Here is a 13,444-nt window from a genome sequence, read left to right on the forward strand (position 1 = left end):
ATGTGAAAGATAAATTTTTAGAAAACAATTAGTTCTTATAAGCGTGATGCGCAGGCGCGGTGTGCACAACTTCTAAGAGGGCAACGCGGGCAAGGGTAAATGCGACACGTGGCATCAAAATGGAGAAACAATGCCGCCCTAGGGCACAACACGCTTGGTAAAAATGCCTTATAAATACAACCTTCAGCCCTCACTTCCTCCTCACACCTCTAGAACTATTTCTCTATAATTTCTACTTCATTGGTCTGAAACTTCCCTAGATTTTAGAAGTTTTAGTGAGGCTTTGATTCGTCGTAGAGTCCAAAAAATAGAAGCGTTCTGGCTGGAGTTCTGCCTGCGAACGTTCAGACTTTTTGTCAGAAAACTCTGTAAGTTAAGCTGCACTTATTTTACTTCAAGTTTAGTTATATTTATGTTTATAAGCGTTATTATAAACCTATAAATGAGATTTATCAGTGATTCATTTTCATAATATCGATTGATCTACTTACTAGGGCGATGCCTAGGCTAGATTTTGAGGTGTTTAAAGTGAGATTTTCAAACAGTATACTTTGTATACCAAATGGACCCTACCTCCGATATGATCTTACTTGGTTACTCCTTAGCAACTATAGATCAGTAGATATTGGGATTGTTGGGGATTCTAGATGATATAATATGATATGTGCTTTCCTTGTGTATTTATTTTATCATATTGTATTGGTTAGTGAAGCGTTGTGGAAAATGAAATAATGGTGAGTTGTCATGTGTTGTATTATTGTACTACTAAAAGATTAATCATCAAAAATAGTATAGACGACGACCCAAAACTATTCTAGATTGTTTGGTAGAACACAGGCATGCTTGCCACCTGTAGGTGTTAAATACATGGGTAGGTCCCCAACTTGTAGGTGTTAGTGAACCATGCACGGGAAGGTCTACGACCTGTAGGTGTTAATGAATTATACATTCAATCAGGTATCCCACCCCTCCATGGTTGCCTTAAAAGAATAAATATATTATTTTATTAATATAAGTCATAAATTAATAAGGAATTAATTTAGTGACTTAAAGAGATTAATTGAATAAAGGGGTATAAACTGTCAAATGTATGAAAGTTGTATTTTGAGCTGATAATCCTTATGGATATAGGGTTGGACGATTTTAGGGATATGGATCACCTAGAAATCGTCCAAGGCCTTATCTGGGAAGGGATTTGGATTGCTTTGAGGCTAAGTTATCCAATTAGGGTTTAAAGGTGAAACCCTAGGAGCTCACAGTATAAATAGACCCATAGGGTTGAGGAAACCGGCCACCACTGTGATTGGAGAAACCCTAGAGCCGACTTCCCTCTTCCTCATCTCTCTCAAGTCACCTTCTTGCTAGTTGGTGTTCGTAAGCCATTAGAGGAGTGACATTTGTGACTCTTAGCTCCAAGAAGAAGAAGGTTTCAAGCAAGTAACTCAAGGTATTATTCTAGATCTCTTTTCATATGTTTTGTTCTTAGATCTATCCATGAAAGTCTTGGAATTATGGCATGTTCAATTAGTAAAACCTAGATCCAAGCTATAGGGTTGTATGTGCACATAGGGAAAGTTCTTATGTCCAAAACCCATCAGTGGTATCAGAGCCATGATTGGTTTCAATTGAATATGATACTTAACTGTTTTACTTGATGAAAATCATTTTTCTTGCCCTCTGTCGACCCAACTCGGCGAGTCAGTTTTTGGACTCGGCGAGTTGGCCCTACTCGGCGAGTCCCAAAGCTGGACTCGACGAGTCCGAGCGTCAGACAAAGGATAATTCGGGATTTTGATGCTGTTTTGTCTTGGATTGATACCTAAATCGTTTTATTATGTAAAAATCCGAATTTTAACTTAATTTAATGATTATCCTTGACATAAATAAAGATAATTTCAAATCTTTTAAATATTGATTATTTATATGATAAATATTTGACTATTTAAGATTATTTGGTAATTATCTAATGACTAAAATTGGATTAGGTCAAATATAGATAATTATGAAATTAATTGTTTGATTTGAATTATTTGTTATTTGATCCCTATTGTTTGAAAAGTTCAATTTCTATCCCGAAGTTTTGAAATTTGAATTTTGTGATTAATAGTTTAATTTAGAAGAATTTAAATTTCAACCCCTAGAGTTTTACAAGTTTAAAATTAAACCCTATACTATTATATTATTAAAAGCTTAATAAATATATAAGTGAGATTAAAATGCTAGTCTTACCGTTAGTAGGCCTCATTCACGAAGCCGGTCTATAAGGTGGGTATAAGGTTGCTGCCTATAAAATGATGCTTAATGGGTTTACACTCACACCTACCGCTTGCTTGATCGGTGGAGGGTCGTTAGCCGAACGGGTAGGATAGGGCAAATCTCTCTCCTCATTAATAAGTATAATGAATCTATAAAGTAACTAAACTATTTTATAAAATTCCCAATCTTAGTTACTTTAGGAAAAGTGAATTTATGCAATCCCATGAATTGCACTTTGCACCCTTGCTAAGAAGTTAGTGGAGCGTGTGTGGTTTACCGGCACACTAATTGGTTCTAAGCAAAGGTGGCAAAGAGTGATTCATTGTTTATCATAGTTCGATGGAGCGTGTGTGGTTTACCGGCACATCGAATAGATGATTGTAACAATGAAGGCACCATGTAGATTTGCATGGTAATTCACACCCGCTTTGTGATCCTCGATATCCCAGTCACAAACTAGAGGGGCATATCGAGATTTAAACATGCCATTGAAAGGTTCAATGAATCTCTAAAATCTAGGAATTCTCAATAAAACTTAAAGTTATGTTTTCGTGGTGAAGAATTAGTGAATCTTCATTCACTTACCTCCAAATTATTTGCATGATTGGATTACGACATCCCTTTTCTAATATGTGAATAATGTTGTTGGGTCCTAGCCCTAATTTTTCATTTTGTGTGTTTAATTAGGGATCCAAATTCTAATCAAACTTTGTCCTTTCTATTTGTAGATGTCGAACGCAAACAACGTTGCTGCCAACTCATTCACCTTAATGAGTCTTTGCCAAAAGGTGACCTTCGATGGTACCAACTTTAGCGAATGGATAAGATACATTCGCACCATTGCATGCTATGAGGACAAAGAGTATGTCCTCGACGAAAAGCTCGAGAAGGTCAACCCAGAAATCGCTACTCCCGAAGAGATGGCTGTCTTTGAGACACACGAACGTGATGCAACGAATGTACATTGCATCATGATATCCACTATGAACCAAGAATTCCAAAAGTCCTATGAGGACATGTATCCATATGAAATGCATCAAGACTTGATGGAGAGGTACCACCAAAGTGTGAGGCAAGAGCGCTACAAGATCATTACTAATATGATCACCGTTAAGATGGGAAATGGAGAATCGTTGACTGTGCACTTGCAAAAGATGCAACGATATGTTGATCGTCTTCACAAGTTAAATGTTAACTTTGGGGAGGATTTGGCCATCGACATTGTTCTTCATTCCTTGCCTTCATGCTATAACCAATTTAGTATGACCTACCACATTAACAAGAAAGAGGTCACCCTAAGCAAACTCCAAGGACTCCTAAGGACTGTTGAGAGCAACCTAAAGGACATGTCTGTTGCACCAACTCCCGCATCAACCGCTGCTCCTGTTTTGGCTATAGGGCAGGGAAGGGGCAAGAAGAGGAAGGCTCCTTCAAAGAGCCACCGCAAAGGAAAGTCCCAAGATGGTTCCTCTTCTAGTGGGACCAAAGTTGATCCTACTAAGCCCAACCCTAACCCGAAGGAGGCAGAGTGCCATCATTGCTACAAGATAGGGCATTGGAAGAGAAGCTGCCCGAAATATCTGCAAGACATCAAGGAGGGAAAGATCAAGCCATCTTTTGCAGGTATATACATAATTAAATCTAGTAATTCATCTCACACTATTTCTTGGGTTCTTGATACAGGATGTGGTTACCACATTTGTTCTGATTTGCAGGGACTAAGAAGAAATAGAGATGTGGAGCAAGGAAGAATAAATCTAATCATGGGAAATAGAAGATCGACGCCTGTCACCAAGATTGGAGTGTATTCTTTAGTGCATAGTAAAGGGATTTGGATTGCTTTGGATTTCTTTGAGGCTAAGTTATCCAATTAGGGTTTAAGGGTGAAACCCTAGGAGCTTACAGTATAAATAGACCCATAGGGTTGAGGAAATCGGCCACCATTGTGATTGGAGAAACCCTAGAGCCGACTTCCCTCTTCCTCATCTCTCTCAAGTCACCTTCTTGCTAGTTGGTGTTTGTAAGCCATTAGAGGAGTGACATTTGTGACTCTTAGCTCCAAGAAGAAGAAGGTTTCAAGCAAGTAACTCAAGGTATTATTCTAGATCTCTTTTCATATGTTTTGTTCTTAGATCTAGCCATGAAAGTCTTGGAATTATGGCATGTTCAATTAGTAAAACCTAGATCCAAGCTATAGGGTTGTATGTGCACATAGGGAAAGTTCTTATGTCCAAAACCCATCAATTCTCTCAAAGTCTTCCAATTTATTTTGGTGATTTGTGATTCCACTTGAGGCATTCACATTATTGGTGTTAGGATCTTAAAGCTCCAAGCAATCAACTACATGAAAAGGTATGTCATCCTACTAGTTTTTATATTACATGTACCCCAATCACATGCTAGTTAGGATGAGACCTTGGAAAAAGAAAGTTTGCATGTATAATAGAGAAAACATAGATCCAAGGTTTCTAGGATTGCATGCATACCATAGGAGTGTTAGAATGCTCAAAACCCATCAGTGGTATTAGAGCCTATGCTTGTTTTCAGTTATACTTGATGCAAATTGCTAAAAAAATCAAATTTTCTACTTAGTGTTCAGTGAACTCACCGAGTCCATAGGGGGACTCGACGATTCCATGTGAAAACTCATCCTACTCGTCGAGTAGGTTCATGCACTCGACGAGCAGGAGGCCCAGAGTGCAGAATTTTGAGTTTGAATGCTAGAATTAGACTAGGATCATTATACTTAAATGTTTTTGAACTTATAAACCTGTTTTTGAGGTGGTAATGATCATGCTAATCCAATTTCAAAGATAATTATCAAAGTTTCAAGTTTTATATTAAGTTCATATGATTCTTGAAAATTGTTGATATGGACTATGCATGCTTATGAGTTTTGATAGATCATAGATTATTTGACATTGAATGTTAGTTTAATTATTGATCATGAATGCCTTTTAATGGACTCCATAACTTGTCCTCAAGTTATGGAATTCTAAGAGTCTTTTCCACTAAAATCATTAAAACTCATAAGTTATAGAAATGAAGGGTTTTGAATAGTTTCAAAACTTGCCCTTAAGTTTTGGAATTTGTAAAGTCTCACACACATTACGACTTTAATTCCATCCCTAGAATTTTAAAAGTTTAAAATTCAACCCTTATACTTTATAGTATTATAAGTTAATTATATATATATATATATATATATATACACACACATATATATGTATGTATGTATGTATGTATGTATATATGTATGTATGTATGTATGTATGTGTGTATGTATGTATGTATGTATGTATGTATAAGATCAAGTCACTTTTACCGTTAGTAGGCCTCATTCACGAAGTCGGTCTATAAGGGGGTATAAGGTTGTTGCCTATAAAATGGCAGCTTAATGGGTGTCCACTCTCACCCACCGCTTCCTTGACTGGTGGAGTGTCGTTAGCCAAACGGGTAGGATAGGACACTAATTCTCATTAGGTATAATGATTATTACAAAGTAACTAAATGTTTTATAAATTCCCAATCTTAGTTACTTTAGGAAAATGTGAATTTGGTGCTAACCCATGAAATTAAACTTTGTACCTTACCAAGTTGTTAGTGGAGCGTGTATGGTTAACTAACACACTAACATGGACTAGTAAGAGTGGCAAAGGGTAAATTAATGTTTATCATAGATTGGTGGAGCGCGTGTGGTTAATAAGCACATCGATTAGGTGATAAAATTAAGGTTACCAAGTTAATTTGCATGGTTATTCACACATTGTTTTGTGATCCTCGGCATCCCAATCACAAACTTGAAGGGCACAATCAATACTTAAACATTCCATTGAAAACTTCAATGAATCTCAAAAGAATATAGGAATTTCAGTTCATTAAAACTTAATAATTTATTTCGTTTTTCATGGTGGAAATTGGTGAATCATCATTCGCCTACCTTCAAATATTTTTTAGCTTGGATTACGACATCCCTCTTCCAAGTTATAAAATATTGTGTTGGGTCGTAGCCTTAATATTACATTTGGGTGTCTTGTTAAGGTCTAATTATCTAATCTAAACTTGTCTTTCCTTGTTTTCAGATGTCTTCCAACAATGCTTCTGGCTCAAACCCTACTAGCTCCTTCTCTCTCATGAATGTTTGGGGGGGGGGGGGAGTCATCTTTGATGGTTCCAACTTTAATGATTGGATCAGGAACATCAGGATGGTCACACGTTATGAGGACAAGGAATATGTCCTCGAGAAGGAGCCGAAGGAAATTGATGAGTCTTCTGCTACTCCACAGAAGATCGCTGACTTTATGATTCGTGAGAGAGATGCCACCAAGGTGGCATGTATCATGTTGTCCACAATGACAACTGAACTCCAAAAGTCCTATAAGGACTTTTACCCTTTTGAGATGTACATGGACCTGATGGATAGATACCATCAGAGTGCTCGTCAAGAGAGGTATGAAATCATCTCTTCCATGATAACAAACCGAATGAAGGATGGTGAACCCATCACGGGTCACATGCAGAAAATGCAAAGGTTTGTGGACCGTTTACTGAAGTTGAATGTGAACTTCCCCAAGGAGCTGGCTATTGATATCATACTGCACTCCTTACCTCCATGTTATGATCAGTCCCGAATAACCTATCATATGAACAAGGAGGAGTTCACACTCAACAACCTTCAGGGACTTTTGAAGATCCCCGAAAGTGGTCTCAAAGTTAAATCAGCTGTTACCACTCCTACTCTTACCACCGCCCATGTTCTGGCAATCGGGAAAGGTAAAGTGAAGAAGAGGAAGACCCATTCAAAGGGCCACAAGGGAAAGTCCCTTGATGGTTCCTCTTCAAGTGGAACCAAAGGTGGTCCTGCTACTCCATCTGCCAACACTAAAGAAGCTAAATGTTTCTATTGTCATGATACGGGGAACTGGATGCGAAGCTGCCCCAAGTACTTGCAGGATGTTAAGGATGGGAAAGTAAAACCCACCCATGCAGGTATTTACACTATATTGTCTAATAACTCACCACATACTATATCTTGGGTCCTTGATATAGGTTGTGGAATTCACATATGTTCTGATTTGCAGGGCCTTAAAAGAAGTGAGGATGTGGAGCACGGGAAGAAAAACTTAATCATGGGGAATAGGAAAGTTTCACCTGTCTAAGATTGGAGTTTATTCTTTATTGCTGAGTAGTGGGTTAATGTTAGATTTGTATAAATACTGTTACTTGTCTGAAATGCCGAGAAATCTTATTTCTTTTCATGGTTTGTACAAGAAAGGATTTACTTTTTCATTTGATAATGAATGTGGTGGTATTAATGCTTTTTATAATGATGTTTTTTATTTTAAAGCATTACCTTGTGATGATGTATATGAAACTTTGTCAGTTGTAGACAACTTAGAAAATAATGTATTGCATATTGATTCTTCCACTAGTTTGGACAAAGCATCCTTGTGGCATTTTCGTCTTGGACATGTTAACAATAAGCGCATAGGCCAACTCCAAAAGGCTGGAGTTTTGGAATCATTTGACTTAAAGTCGGATGATAGTTGCGAGTCCTGTTTACTTGGTAAAATGACAAAGTCACCCTTCACTGGTACTTGTGCTAGGGGTGAAGGTTTGTTGGACCTCATACACATAGATGTGTGTGGACCCTTCAAAATCGTAACAAGGGATGCTAGCCACTTCTGTGTGCCTTTTACTGATGATTATAGTATATATGACTATATTTACTTAATCAAGCATAAGTCAGAAACCTTTGAAAAGCTCAAAGAGTTTAAACAGGAAGTGGAGAATCAGCTGGGCAGGAACATTAAGATGATTCGATCCGATCGAAGTGGAGAGTATCTCAGTACAAAGTTCCTTGACTATCTTAAGGAATGTGGAATTGTTTCACAATTGACACCTCCCAGGACACCACACCTTAATGGTGTGGATGAGAGGTGCAATCGAACCTTGTGGGACATGGTTCATTCCATGATGAGTCGAGCTTCGTTACCAATCTCATTTTGGGGGTATGCCTTAGAGACAGATGCCCATATCCTTAATCTAGTCCCAACTAAAAAGGTGGCCAAAACACCTCACGAGATGTGGATTGGGATAGCTCCCACATTAGACCACATCAAGATTTGGGGTTGCGAGGCTTTCGTGAGGCGCGAGACTCACGATAAGCTTGAACCTCGTAGTGAGCGGTGTATTTTCATTGGCTACCCATAAAAATCCTTGGGTTACCTCTTCTACAGACCCAATGAAAATGTGGTCTTTGTGGCAAGGATAGGGGTCTTTCGCGAGAGAGAATTCATAAGCCAAGGAAACAGTGGGAGGAAGATTGACCTTGAAGAGCTTCAAGAGTCAAGTGGTGAAGGAACCTCAAACCCTAGCAATCAACCTGATAAGGAAACTCCTGTTGAACCGACTGACGAGTCTGTACCTCTGAGGCATTCCACAAGAGTTAGGAATCCACATGAGCATTACTATGGTTTCCATATTACTTCAGAAGGTGATACATTTATCAGTGATAGTACACTGATAAATTTGGATGAACCTAACAACTATAGGAAGCCATGGCAGGCTCTGAGTCTGCTAAATGGAAAGAGGCTATGGACAGCGAGATTCAGTCCATGTATGACAATCAAGTTTGGAACTTGTTTGACAATGTACCGGGTTGTAAGACAGTCGGGTGCAAATGGATCTTCAAGTAGAAGACTGACATGGATGGGAAAGTCCACACTTATAAGGCACAATTGGTTGTGAAGGGCTTCACCCAAACATAGGGAGTTGACTATGATGAAACCTTCTCACCAGTGGAGAAGATTAAATCTATTAGCATGGTCCATTTGGGTTGCATGACATCATGCATTTGGATAGACTAAACTGAGAGAAATAACACTTAAGGTTATTAATATATTATAAGTTCTAATATATTGATAATATTATTTAATTAGTATTGATCAAGAATTAATTTGGAATTAATTAAGTGATCAAAAGAGACTAATTAAATATATGGGTTGATTGTGTAAATCATCCATACTTATATAGTGAGTTAATGCTTCATGGATTATCAAGTTGGTCTAAAACCCATAGGATGCTTCATGGATGCTCCATGGTGTTTATAGAACCCATGGGTCATGGAAATGAAAACTCATGACAATTAGGGTTTACATGGTGTAACCCTAATTGTAACACACTATATAAGCTTCATGTTCTTCACCAAAATTGGCCACTAAGATATACAAGTGAGGGATAGCCGATTTCTAAGTGTTCTTCATTTCTCTCTAAGTTATTCCAAGTGCATTTGGTGTTGTGTGAGACATTTGAGGCATCACACTTGAGGTGCTAGACTCACAAGGTTTTCAAGGAATCCAAACTACTACAAGGTATGTTTTCTTGCTTACTTTTATGTTTAAAAGTTCCCCATGTATGTTAGATAGGATATAAACCTTGGAAATCAAATTTGCATGTATCATAGATAAAACATAGATCCAAGGTTTCTAGGGTTGCATGTACACCATAGGAGTATTAGAATAAAACCCTTCAGTGGTATCAGAGCCTAGGCTTGTTTGTTTGATACTTGATGCAAAATTGTGAAAAAAACCTCAGTTTTTCTGCACTCTGCTGCATGAACTCGCCGAGTCCATGAGTAAACTCATCCTACTCGTCGAGTAGGTTCATGAACTTGATGAGTAGGAGCCATAAAATGAAGTTTTTCGAGTTTTGCTGTTGGAAATGGACTAGAAACAGTACGCTAAACTGTTTTGGTGCTATAAAACTTGTTTTAGATGGTGTAATGGTTATGCTAATCCATTTTCCATAGTTATTATCAAAATTTCAAGTTTTATATGGTTAATTTTATGATTCCTGAAATTGTTGATATGCATGTTCATGAACTTATGAGTTTAGAAGATCATAGGAATTATTTGTAACTTACTTGTTAGTTTAATTCTTGATCATTACGTGTTTTAATAGAATCCATAATTTGTCCTCAAGTTATGGATTACAAGAAGTCATTCTTTTAAAGTCCATTAAAGAAACTCATAGGTTACATAAAATGAAAAGCCACTCATTTTATTAAACCATTTAACTCATAAGTTATGAAAGATGAAAAGTTTTGAAAGTTACAAAACTTGCCCTCAAGTTTTGGAACATGTAAAGTCACTCTAAAAACTTTAGTTCCAACCCCAAGAATTTTAAAAGTTAAAATTCAACCCTTATACTTTATAATATTATAAGTTTAATAATAATTATATATAAGAAAAAGTCGTTTTACCGTTAGTAGGCCTCACTCACGAAGCCCGTCTATAAGGGGGGTATAAGGTTGCTACTTATAAAATGGCAGCTTAATGGGTGTCCATTCTCACCCACCACTTCCTTGATCGGTGGAGGGTCGTTAGCCGAACGGGTAAGACAAAGACTTTAAGTCTTCATTAAAAGTATGATGAATATAAAGTAACTAAATATTTTTATAAATTCCCAATCTTAGTTATTTTAGGAAAATGTGAATAAGGTGCTAACCTATGAAATTACACTTTGCACTTTGATTAAGTCGTTAGTGGAGCGTGTGTGGTTAACCGGCACACTAACCTGCACTTAACATGGTAGGCAACGGGTAACTTAGTATTTATCATAGTATCGGTGGAGCACGTGTGGTTAACCGACACATCGATTGAGGGGTAAATATTAAGGGTACCAAGTAATTTGCATGGTTACTTCACACCTTGTTTTGAGATCCTCAGCATTCCAGTCACAAAACCTGAAGGGCACACTTGAGATTGAAACATGACATTGAAAAGTTCATTGAATCTTAAATAATCTAGGAGTTTCAAAACCAATTAAAACCTAATAATTTATTTCGTTTTTCATGGTGGAAATTGGTGAATCATCATTTAGCTACCTTCAAATATTCTATAGTTTGGATTACGACATCCCTCTTCTAAGTTATAAAATATTGTGTTGGGTCCTAGCCTTAATATTACATTTGGGTGTTTTATTAAGGACTATCGTTATATCTAATCTAATCTTGTCTTTCTTCTTTTCAGATGTCTTCCAATAATGCTGCTTCTGGCTCAAACCCTACCGGCTCCTTCTCTCTCATGAACCTTTGTGGGAGAGTCATCTTGATGGATCCAACTTTCTGGATTGGATCAGGAACATCAGGATGGTCACTCGGTATGAGGACAAAGAATATGTCATTGACAAGGAGCTTAAAGAACTCGAGCCGTCTGCTACTCCTGAGGAGATCGCTGATTATCAGGCCCATGAAAGAGATGCTACCAAAGTGGCATGCATCATGTTGGCCACTATGACAGCTGAGCTCCAAAAGTCCTATGAGGACTACTTTCCTTTTGAGATGCACCAGGATTTTATGGACCGCTACCATCAGAATGCTCGTCAAGAGAGATATGAAATCATCTCCTCTATGATAACCAACCGAATGAAGGATGGTGAACCCATCACGGTCCACATGCAGAAAATGCAAAGGTATGTGGACCGTTTGCTGAAACTGAATGTGAACTTCCCCGAGGAGTTGGCAATGGACATCATTTTGCACTCCTTACCTTCATGTTATGATGAATTCCGTAAAACATACCACATGAACAAGGAGGAAGTTACACTCAACAGACTTCAAGGACTTCTGAAGACTGCAGAAAGTGGTCTTAAAGGTAAGTCGGTTGTTACCACTCCTACTCCTACCACAACACTTGTCTTGGAAATCGAGCAAGGCAAAGGAAAGAAGAGGCTGAGATAGAAGAGATGATTCGATTACCATATGTTTCCGATGTTGGCTCAGTCATGTATGCTATGACTTGTACCCTATCTAGTAAGGTTTGATTACGCCTCTTAGCCATATCATTAAGTTGTGGTGTTCTGGGAGGAGTTAGTTGTGAAATGATTCTGCATTCCTTAAGATAGTCTTGGAACTCAATACTAAGATACTCACCACCTCTATTAGATTTGAGCATCTTTATCTTCCTACCTAATTGATTATCGAATTCATGCTTAAACTCTTTGAACTTCACAAAGGGTTTCTGATTTTTATGTTTGATTAAGTAGATATAACCATATCTGTTATAATCATCCGTAAATGGCACGTAATATCAATTAGCATCCTCTGTGGTGGGTCTAAATGGGCCACAAACATCCATATGGATTAGGTCCAATAACCCTTCACATTTTTCACATGATCTAGTGAAAGGTGATTTTGTCATCTTGCCCAAAAGACAAGATTAGCATTCATCATTTGTCATAAGATCAAATGATTCCAACACTCCATCCTTTTGGAGTTGGGAAATGCATTTCTTGTTTATGTGCCCAAGACGATAAAGCCACAAACATGCCTTGTCCACACCATTGGACGAATCAATATGAAACACACTATTGCCTAGATTATCCACATAAGTCACAGTTTCATACACACCATTACAAGGTAAAGCTTTAAATATAAAAACACTGTAACACCGTAAATTTCAAGACAAAATTTTCATTTTAAATAATCATTTTATTCTTAGAACACTTGTTTAAAATCTCATTCATAATCGAATTACAAAACATAGCTCCATTTTCACTTGCATAGAAAACCAGGATCCTCCAAAATATGACTCTTGCTCTGGTGTGTACAATCAAGCCGGTGCCGTACCGTGATACTGAAAGAAACCTGAAAACAACATAACACAAAACACTGTAAGCACGAAGCTTAGTGAGTTCCCCAAAATACCACACACATAACACATATAAGCCACTTGAGGCTATAACTCTATGGGTCCGTGCACCCAAACTCTATGAACCCTCAGGTTCTAACTCTGTGAACCTTCCGGTTCTAACTCTAGGAACCCTTCGGTTCCAACTCTGCAAACATGCACAACATAAATCGCATAGAAATAATGCAGTACAACACATAACATACATAGCATACAAATACTCTGTCACATAACTCTGGTTACCTACTCAAGGTAAAGTATAGTGAGAAGACTCACCTGGCAAGCAGAAAACAGATATCTCCATACTCGGATCTCGAACTCGCCACCGCCTAACACGTAAGGCAAAACTCTCATGACTATAACTCTCGTGACTAGAATCAATCCTCTCAATGCACCCTCTTAAGGGTAAAAGACTATTTTACCCCTCTCTTGGCCCAAAGGCCACATCGCTGACCAAACCCTAAAAGTCAACAGTCAACCCTTGGTCAAAATCAAAG

Source organism: Lactuca serriola, chromosome 1 (genome assembly GCF_051521515.1).
Source record: "Lactuca serriola cultivar US96UC23 chromosome 1, Lser_US96UC23_V15, whole genome shotgun sequence".
In the NCBI taxonomy this organism is placed as follows: domain Eukaryota; kingdom Viridiplantae; phylum Streptophyta; class Magnoliopsida; order Asterales; family Asteraceae; genus Lactuca; species Lactuca serriola.